The sequence below is a fragment of the Lygodium microphyllum genome, chromosome 16 (genome assembly GCF_053477565.2).
Source record: "Lygodium microphyllum isolate KBCC chromosome 16, Lygodium_microphyllum_v1.1.10, whole genome shotgun sequence".
Lineage (NCBI taxonomy): Eukaryota > Viridiplantae > Streptophyta > Polypodiopsida > Schizaeales > Lygodiaceae > Lygodium > Lygodium microphyllum.
Genome location: NC_141150.1, coordinates 122,608,631 through 122,618,697, shown reverse-complemented (window position 1 = coordinate 122,618,697; position 10,067 = coordinate 122,608,631). Strand labels below are relative to the sequence as shown.

General features: G+C 38.8%; 1 pseudogene; it reads left to right on the top strand.

Moving 5' to 3' along the window:
• Positions 1-863: 863 nt before the first annotated feature.
• On the top strand, positions 864-9,826 carry LOC148023343 (uncharacterized; annotated as a pseudogene).
• Positions 9,827-10,067: the final 241 nt, after the last annotated feature.

Genomic DNA, 10,067 nt, shown 5'->3' with positions numbered 1-10,067 from the left:
TGGAAGGAGGGAGCAATGATAAGGAGAAGAGGTTGATCAGGAATTATGCTTGTGATGATGAATGTCTATACTTTAGACATAGGTTGTGTGTACCAAAGGAACCTTCTTTGAAGAAAGCAATCCTATACGAAGCCCATGATACTCCAACTTCAGGACACCTAGGTTATGCAAAAATGTTAAATGCAGTTAGGAAAAGTTATCATTGGGTAGGATTGAAAGGCGATGTTTTACGCTACGTGCGACAATGTCTCTCATGCCAAAGGAACAAAGCAGAACGAGTTCTATTCCTCGGAAAGCTTCAGCCTCTAGAAATACCTGAAATGAAGTGGGAATTCATAAGCATGGACTTTGTCACAGGATTACCCAGTGTACAAGGAGGATTTAATTCAATCATGGTAGTGGTTGATATGCTGACTAAAGTAGCTCACCTTATCCCAGTTAAGGTGACGCACACTGCTTCTAATATCGCCCGTTTTTTCATAAAGGAAATTTTCATATTACACGGGTTACCAAAGCGGATTATTAGCGATCGAGATGCTAAGTTCACATCGAAGTTCTGGACTTCCTTATTTCACACTATCGGGACTCAGTTATGCTTTAGTACAGCTTACCATCCACAGACAGATGGAAAGACAGAGCGGGTCAATCAAGTGATTGAAGATATTCTGAGAGCCTACTATAACAGAGAAGCTACCAAATGGATCCAATACCTTCCTTTAGTGGAATTTGCTTATAATTCATCACTTCAGTGAAGCATAGGTATGACTCCATTTTGTGCATTCTACGGCTAGGAATGTCTTTCACCGCTAAATTTTTGTGATCCAACCCTGAGAGTAGAAGCTTCAAAGAGAATGATTGAAGACATGTCTGAGCAAAGGAGACCTATCCACAAGGATATCCAAGCAGCCCGCGACAGGCAGAAGCAGTACGTTGATGTGAAGAGATCGGATAGACAATTTGCAGAGGGCGATAAAGTTTTCCTTCGAGTATGACCCAAAAGAAGTTCACTATCCCTAGGGAAGTACAAGAAGCTCAGTGCAAGGTATTGTGGACCCTACACTATTACCAAAAGGATAGGATCCCAAGCCTACAAACTGGACCTACCGGCACATCTCAAGGTACATAATGTTTTTCATGTAAGTCTGTTAAAACCTTACATACCGAACCCAGATCATGTACTTGACGATGAGCGGATTGTCATGCCAAGTCAGAGTATTCTTGAGTTACAACCTGAAAGAATAGTGGAGACTCGAGAAAGGATTCTTAGGAACCGAATCCTAAGAGAGCATTTGGTACAATGGAAGGACTACCCAACCGAGGATGCGACATGGGAAGACGAAGTTTCACTTCTCAAGGATTACGCTCAGTTCTTTGCGAGATGAGGACATCTCGAGTCTTTATGTTGGGGAGAATGTAATATCCCAACCCGAGGTTGTGCTATTCTGAATCTTTTTCTTACGAGAACTTTAAAGGGAATTGAGTTTTTAAAAGTGTACAAATTCAGATTTCTTTTTGTACATTTTTTGAAGGAGTAATTACCGTATTCGCAAAGGAGTCTTGTGCTATATGTGTGTGCGTACTCATTGGTCGAAACAGATCGGAAAACGGACAAAGTATGTGCACATTAGACTCAATTCAATTAATGAGGAATTGCTGGGAATAATGCAAAATTGAATGGTGAAAAGGCTTAGGGCAAAAACCATGGTTTTGGGCACATGATATGGGCATGTCTGGTACATGAGGCAACCATTGCCAAGTGTCAAGAGCATGTGAGAAGGCTCCTCTTCTAGAGAGAGAATGGGCTTAGTTAACTGCTCCTAACACCCTCTCACTAAGGCCTTGCACTCCCCTATATAAAGACCCCATCCTTAGTCATTTTTAGAGAAAAATTTAGAGAAAAATTTGAGAGCAAATTTAGGGTTAAGCTTTAGAGAAATTAGGGTTAGGGTTTGTGAGATTAGGGTTTCACATTAGGGAAAACCCTAATTTCCTAATCACTCATTAGATTTAGAGAGAAGTTGATAACGAAGTAGCAAGGACCATAAACGCTAAGGTAATCTTGTAATTTTTAAGTTGCATATCCTCTTAATTGCTGCAAATTAATGAAATTCAGCACTAGATTAATTTCTTAGTCTCTTAATTAAGCTCAATTAGAGCTCAATTACTCTCCTTTTCTCTACATTAATCAAAATCATTTTACGTATCTAGTCAAATTCTTTAATTAAAGCATGCATGAGCATTTATACACTCAATGTAATATATAAAGGCATTCTATGCACGTGTGTGTGTCTAATTATGCTTAATTTACCAAATTGTAATTAGCGAGCACTAATTAGAATTAGCAAAATTATGCACAATTAGCAAGAATTGATATTTTTCTTGCAAAATTAGATAGCATATAAGTATGATCCAATAAAGAAATGCTCAAAAATCTATTAATATCTAATTATTAAAAATTAATTATTTTTCCTAATTATGAAAAGAAATTAGGAAAAATTAGAAAATCTTAAAATTAAAAAGTAATGTGAGTACCATGTTTGAAGATTAGTGTAAGGATCGAGGGAAAATTATGAAAATCTAATTTTGAATTAATTAAGGGTAGAAAATCACTTAATTAGAGTTAAAATTTGAGCTAATTTAATTAAATAAATTAAGAAAATTACAAAAAATTAAGATTCTAGAAATTTTTGCAGAATTCTAAATTTTTAGAATTTAGAGAAATTTTCCTATAATTTTTGCTATATTTAGGAATTTTTAATCAAAATTTTGAGTTAAAATGACTTTTTAATTAAAAAAGATGCAAAAATTAATAAAATCTGCATTAAAATACCTAGAAAATTAGGAAATTCTAGTTTTATTTCAAAAGTTGGAAATTAGATTAAATTTAAAAAATAATAATGTAATTGTAACGAAAATTCATATTCTCACTCTACGTTAAGCTCAATCTATATGCGAAAATTGTGTTAGTTTTTTGTAATTTTTCTCGTGAGCTTATTATTGTGTGTGAGTGAAAAATGGCCCCAAAACGCGCTCGCGAGTCCATACACAATGAAGCCGAAACTAGCCGCGAACACGAAGTGTTGGGAGTGTCGTCACTACTACGAATGTACACGAGATGAGTGGAAAAGCTTTCAATTACAAAGTTCTTGAATTAAATTAATGTCATAATTTAAAGGCATTGCATATGCGACCTTAGTCTTAGCCTAGGGACTAATTGAGAGAAACCTTGACCGTAAATGCGGACAATCATCCCACGAAACTCGCGCATGTGTTTTAAAGTATTTTAAATTCAAAAGAATGTTTGATCTTCCCAAATGGAAGTGTTTGAATTTCCCAAATTTGTTTGGCAAAAAAAGCAATTTTTTTAAATAAGGAAAGTTCTAATGGGTAAAATTGAATTCTCGCCAGCTGGGCAGAATGGACGGCTTTGGTTGTGTGAATAAGTCCTATGGGTGTATCCTCCACCCCATTGGGACATTTCCCCACTCTGGAAGGCTAGCGCATCGTAGCTTGAGATAGGATGAGCTGCTCATTTTTCTTGGGCAAGAGACGAGTGGTGCCAATAAGCCCACCAAGAGAGGAGCATCTCCGAGGGGCAAGGGGACTTAGCAGGGGCTATGAATCAATTAAAAATCCCTTAATCGCTTAGGATGAGATGTTAGCTATCCTCGTTGGTATCATCGGATTTTAGATCTTCTGGTGTATTAGCATAACACCTGAGGCCGAGCCGATTGGAAGCGCAGGAGCTCGGAAAGCCACGCAATGGAAAGGCACTGGAAGCCCGGATGGCTTGTGCAATGGAAAGGCATTGGAAGCCCTGATGGGTTGTGCAATGGAAAGGCACTGGAAGCCCGGGAAAGGGTTGTCCTGTGGATGAACTCAGATGCCTCGACAGGCCATGCTGGGACGCAGAAACGCTGATGGAGACAGCGTCATTAAATAAAAGTGAATGATTGTAATTGAACAATGAATTTAAATCAAAGTAGGGATTGTTTTCGGTAAACAATGTCTTATCTTGTTTGAAACGTTTGAAAGGCTATTTTAACGAACAAAGTATCGTAAATAAAGTAAAGGAACCTGTTTGTATATTTAAAATAGTGTGGTAGTAATTAGGAAACACTAGACCCTTTAAGGAAAGTGGGGAATTGGTAGTCCCGACGACTCCAATTCATGGCCGGGTGGATCCGATAAGTCAGATAGCCTTCCAACAATTCTAGATCCGTAGGAGATGGTAAGGATGAGAACCCAAATAAAACTTGTTTTAGGGGAAAGGTTAACGGCCGTGCCTCACACTTGATGGGGAAAAAGGCGTTAACTCTATGAACCAAGTGCAAGGTTTATTTACTATAATCTTGAGGTCGCAAATCTCGATTAACAGTTAGAGGCTTTAAGAGACCGCGTTTCCCTTGCGAGGTAGATAATAGACTACGATGAAGCAGTACGTTGATGCGAAGAGATCGGATAGACAATTTGCAAAGGGCGAGAAAGTTTTCCTTTCAATACGACCCAAAAGAAGTTCACTATCCCTAGGGAAGTATAAGAAGCTCAGTGCAAGGTATTGTAGACCCTACACTATTACCAAAAGGATAGGTATGGTAGACCCTACACTATTACCAAAAGGATAGGATCCCAAGCCTACAAATTGGACCTACCGGCACATCTCAAGGTACATAATGTTTTTCATGTAAGTCTGTTAAAACCTTACATACCGAACCCATATCATGTACTTGACGATGAGCAGATCATTGTCATGCCAAGTCAGAGTATTCTTGAGTTACAACCTGAAATAATAGTTGAGACTCGAGAAAGGATTCTTAGGAACTGAATCCTAAGAGAGCATTTGGTACAATGAAAGGACTACCCAACCAAGGATGCAACATGGGAAGACGAAGTTTCACTTCTCAAGGATTACCCTCAGTTCTTTGCGAGATGAGGACATCTCAAGTCCTTATGTTGGGGAGAATGTAATATCCCAACCCGAGGTTGTGCTATTCCGAATCTTTTTCTTACGAGAACTTTAAAGAGAATTGAGTTTTAAAAGTGTACAAATTCAGATTTCTTTTTGTACATTTTTTGAAGAGTAATTATCGTATTCGCAAAGGAGTCTTGTGCTATATGTGTGAGCATACTCATTGGTCAAAACGGATCGGAAAACAAACAAAGTATGTACACATTAGACTCAATTCAATTAATGAGGAATTGCTGGGAATAATGCAAAATTGAATGGTGAAAAGGCTTAGGGCAAAAACCATGGTTTTGGGCACATGGCTTGGGCATGTGTGGTGCATGAGGCAACCATTGCCAAGTGTCAAGAGCATGTGAGAAGGCGCCTTTTCTAGAGAGAGAATGGGCTCAGTTAACTGCTCCTAACATCCTCTCACTAAGGCCCTGCACTCTCCTATATAAATACCCCATCCTTAGCCATTTTTTGAGAAATTTTTAGAGCAAAATTTGAGAGCAAATTTAGGGTTAAGCTTTAGAGAAATTAGGGTTAGGGTTTGTGAGATTAGAGTTTCACATTAGGGAAAACCCTAATTTCCTAATCGCTCATTAGATTTAGAGAGAAGTTGACAACGAAGGAGCAAGGACCATAAGTGCTAAGGTAATGTTGTAATTTTCAAGTTGCATATCCTCTTAATTGGTGCAAATTAGTGAATTTCGGCACTAGATTAATTTCTTAGTCTCTTAATTAATCTCAATTAGAGCTCAATTACTCTCCTTCTCTCTACATTAATCAAAATCCTCTTACGTATCTAGTCAATTTCTTTAATTAAAGCATGCTTGAGCATTTATACACTCAATGTAATATATAAAAGCATTCTGTGTGTGTGTGTGTCTAATTATGCTTAATTTGCCAAATTGTAATTAGCGAGCGCTAATCACGATTAGAAAAATTATGCACAATCAGCAAGAATTGATATTTTTCTTGCGAAATTAGATAGCATATAAGTATGATGCAATAAAGAAATGCTCAAAAATCTATTAATCTCTAATTATTAAAAATTAATTACTTTTCTTAATTATGAAAAGAAATTAGAAAAAATTAGAGAATCTTAAAATTAAAAAGTGATGTGAGTACCATGTGTGAAGATTAGTGTAAGGATCGAGGGAAAATAATGAAAATCTAATTTTGAATTAAGGGTAAAAAATCACTTAATTAGAGTTAAAAATCAAGCTAATTTAATTAAATAAAATTAATAAAATTAAGATTCTAGAACTTTTTGCAGAATTCTGAATTTTTAGAATTTAGAGAATTTTTCCTATAATTTTTGCCAATTTTAGGAAATTTTAATCAAATTTTTGAGTTAAAAAGAACTTTTTAATTGAAGAAGATGCAGAAATTAATAAAATCTGCATTAAAATACCTAGAAAATTAGGAAATTCTAGATTTATTTTAAAAATTATAAATTAGATTAAATTTAAAAAATAATAGGGTAATTGTAACGGAAATTCATATTCGCACTCTATGCTAACCTCAATCTATATGCGAAAATTGTGTCAGTTTTTTTAAATTTTCATTGTGAGCTTATTATTGTGTGTGAGTGAAAAATGGCCCCAAAATGCACTCGCGAGTCTGTACACAACGAAGCCGAGACTAGTCGCGAACACGAAGCGTTGGGAGCAGCCACTACACACAATGTCGTCGCTACTATGAATGTACACGAGGTGAGTGGAAAAGCTTTCAATTACGAAGTTCTTGAATTAAATTAATGTCATAATTTAAAGGCATTGCATACGCAACCTTAGTCTTAGCCTAGGGACTAATTGAGAGAAACCTTGACCGTAAATGCGGACAATCGTTCTACGAAACTCGCACATGTGTTTTAAAGTATTTTAAATTCAAAAGAATGTTTGATCTTCCCAAATGGAAGTGTTTGAATTTCCCAAATTTGTTTGGAAAAAAGTAAATTTTAAATAAGAAAAGTTCTAATGGGTAAAATTGAATTCTCGCCAGTTGGGCAGAATTGACGGCTTCGGCCGTGTGAATAAGTTCTATGGGCATAACCTCCACCCCATTGGGACGTTTCCCCACTCTGGAAGGGTAGCACATCGTAGCTTGAGATGGGATAAGCTGCTCGTTTTTCTTGGGCAAGAGACGAGTGGTGCCAAGAAGCTCGCCAAGCGAGGAGCATCTCCGAGGGGCAAGGGGACTTAGCGGGGGCTATGAGCCAATTAAAAACCCTTAGTTGCTTAGGACGAGATGTTAGCTACCCTCGTTGGTACCACCGGATTCTAGATCTTTCGATGTATTAGCATAGCGCCTGAGGCCGAGTCGATTGGAAGCGCAGGAGCTTGGAAAGCCGCGCAATGGAAAGGCATTGGAAGCCCGGATGGGTTGTGCAATGGAAAGGCACTGGAAGCCCGGATGGGTTGTGCAATGGAAAGGCACTGGAAGCCCAGGAAAGGGTTGTGCTGTGAATGAACTCGGACGCCTCGACAAACCATGTTGGGACGCAGAAAGGCCAAAAGGCCGATGGAGGCAGTGTCGTTAAATAAAAATGAATGATTGTAATTGAATAATGAATTTAAATCAAAGTAGGGACTGCTTTCAGTAAACAATGTCTTATCTTGTTTGAAACGTTTGAAAGGTTGTTTTAACGAACAAAGTATCGTAAATAAAGTAAAGGAACCTGTTTGTATATTTAAAATAGTGTGGTAGTAATTAGGAAACACTGGGCCCTTCAAGGAAAGTGGGGAATTGGTAGTCCCGATGACTCCGATTCATGGCCCGGTGGATCCGATAAGTCGAATAGCTTTCCAAAAATTCTAGATCCGCAGGAGACCGTAAGGATGAGAACCCAAATAAAACTAGTTTTAGGGGAAAGGTTAACGGCCATGCCTCACACTTGATGGGGAAAAAGGTGTTAACTCTATGAACCAAGTGCAAGGTTTATTTACTGTAATCTTAAGGTCGCAAACCTTGATTAACAGTTAGAGGCTTTAAGAGACCGCGTTTCCCCTGTGAGGTAGATAATAGACTACGTTGGTTGCTCGTAATCCCTTTGGTATTCCAGTCGGGACGAGGGAGGTCGTCAACCGCATACATACTAAAAGTCTATTAGGCTGTCAAAGGTTAGTCTTCCCCGAGTTGGGGTCGGCACCTCACACAAGTTCAAGAGAAGTCGAGTACCATTGCACAATTGAAGAATACCATTCAATGAATGAAAGAGACTCCACTGGGAGACACTTGCACTCGGTGGTGGTGCTTGCAAGAGGAGAGTGTTAGCAACTAAGTGAGCATACTCTTCCCATCAAGTTTCAATTAAAACATACATTTTCATGTTAACACTAACAAGTTGCTGATGTAATCTCAGAAATTTTATTCAAGAGGTGTGTGCTAGTGAGACCCACACTAATCATGCATATCTTATGTTGAGATGCCTCAAGCCAATAGACTTCCTCCATAAATCAGAGTCAAAGCGCATGAGGGATGCAATCACTAAGGAGAGCTTGATGTCTTGATTGCATGTGACGATGCGGGCATTAGCACAAAGGGATACCAAGCGGTCCATCAACTCTTGAAAGATGCATTACGCAAGCATGGCATCACTCAATTCTTCTTTCTTGTACCACATAGGATTCATCTTGCCCGAAAGGTAAGCAGTTAAGATGTTTTTTCTCGCCTAGGGGAGTATCTGCATTTTGAAGGCACAATGTGCATCCCTAGCATTTTTAAAAAGCACTTGGGGTTGAGGAATGGATCAAGTGCATCTGCAGAGGCAGATGGATATCAATATACAAAGTTCAATAATATTTTTGTTGACCTGAGAAAACTTCAACAAGCAATGATCTCTAAGTAGGTGAGGGCACACATTTTTACAATGTATGACCTTTGTGTTCTTATAATGTATGACCTCTATGTTTTGTAGTGCTAGGAGAGAAGTTGGCTTTTGTGTTGAAGCTGGATGAGTGTGTCTCAAATAGTTAATGGTCAAAGGCCTGAGAGGATTAGCGTAACACTCATGAATGATGCCTTATTCTGTGCAAAGTGAGAAGATTCGATGCTCCAAATAGACCCTCTTGTAGTGTCCAATCGGAGAAGGAGATATGGTGGCTAGGTGCATTCGAAGTTCCCAAAGAAATGCACGAGGTCCTCCAATGGATGTTTGATAGAATTCCATATATACCAGAGACAATTTGTGCTCAAATGATGTCAGGCGAGAAGTTGGATGTTCAAGGATTTGGAACATTTGAAGTGGAGTGGCATTTGGGTGGAGATTTGAAGACAATTAAGTGCTTGCTTGGATGCAAGCAAGGTGCCAATTCTTTGTTGCCTTGCCCATTCTATACTCGTGGATACAAGAAACCAACGAAGGGTCAAAATGTCACTTCACAAGGGAAGAGACTAGAACAAAGCACCATCGCACAGCCGGAAGCTCAAGATGGCGGTGTGGGTGAGGATGCAGAAAGACAATGGGACACGTCTGTGTTGAGCTGCCCCATGCTTGACGAGCTAGACAGGGCATGCTTGGATCCTATCATTGACTTCCCACTCAGTAATGTTTATTTCTGCACATTACATGCATTCATGCGTATATTTGATCATTTGTTGAAGCTTCATATTGATTATGCATTCACCATGAAGCCCAATGAAAGATCAATAGATGCATTGACCCAAGTAGAGGCCCTTCTGAATTCAATCGGGTGTCATGGTGGAAATGTTTCCATTGTGGCTAACAAAAGCTCGAGCGTCACTCATAAGATTGCTCAACAAGTATCCATGAGTGGTGCAAAAGTGAGAAGGTTTCTTCAAAGGCCACCCTCAAAGATGACAAGAGCTCATCATGAGGACGGAGAAGATGATGAGGTGCAGTCGGAAGAGTAGATGTGGGAGCTGTGGAAGGAATTATGCAAGTGCACCATCGACAACGATCCAAATCCAATGGTCGATAATTGAAGAAAGCAAGTGTGGGCATCTTTTGACAAAATGGTTAAGCTAATGTCTCGTTCAAGTACAACGGAACAACAGCGTACAGAGTTTCAAGATCGTCTAGTCAAGTTCATGGCAGTAGTCACTAATGCTTGGGGTGAAACAAGCATAACCCATTATATGGTATGCCATTCTA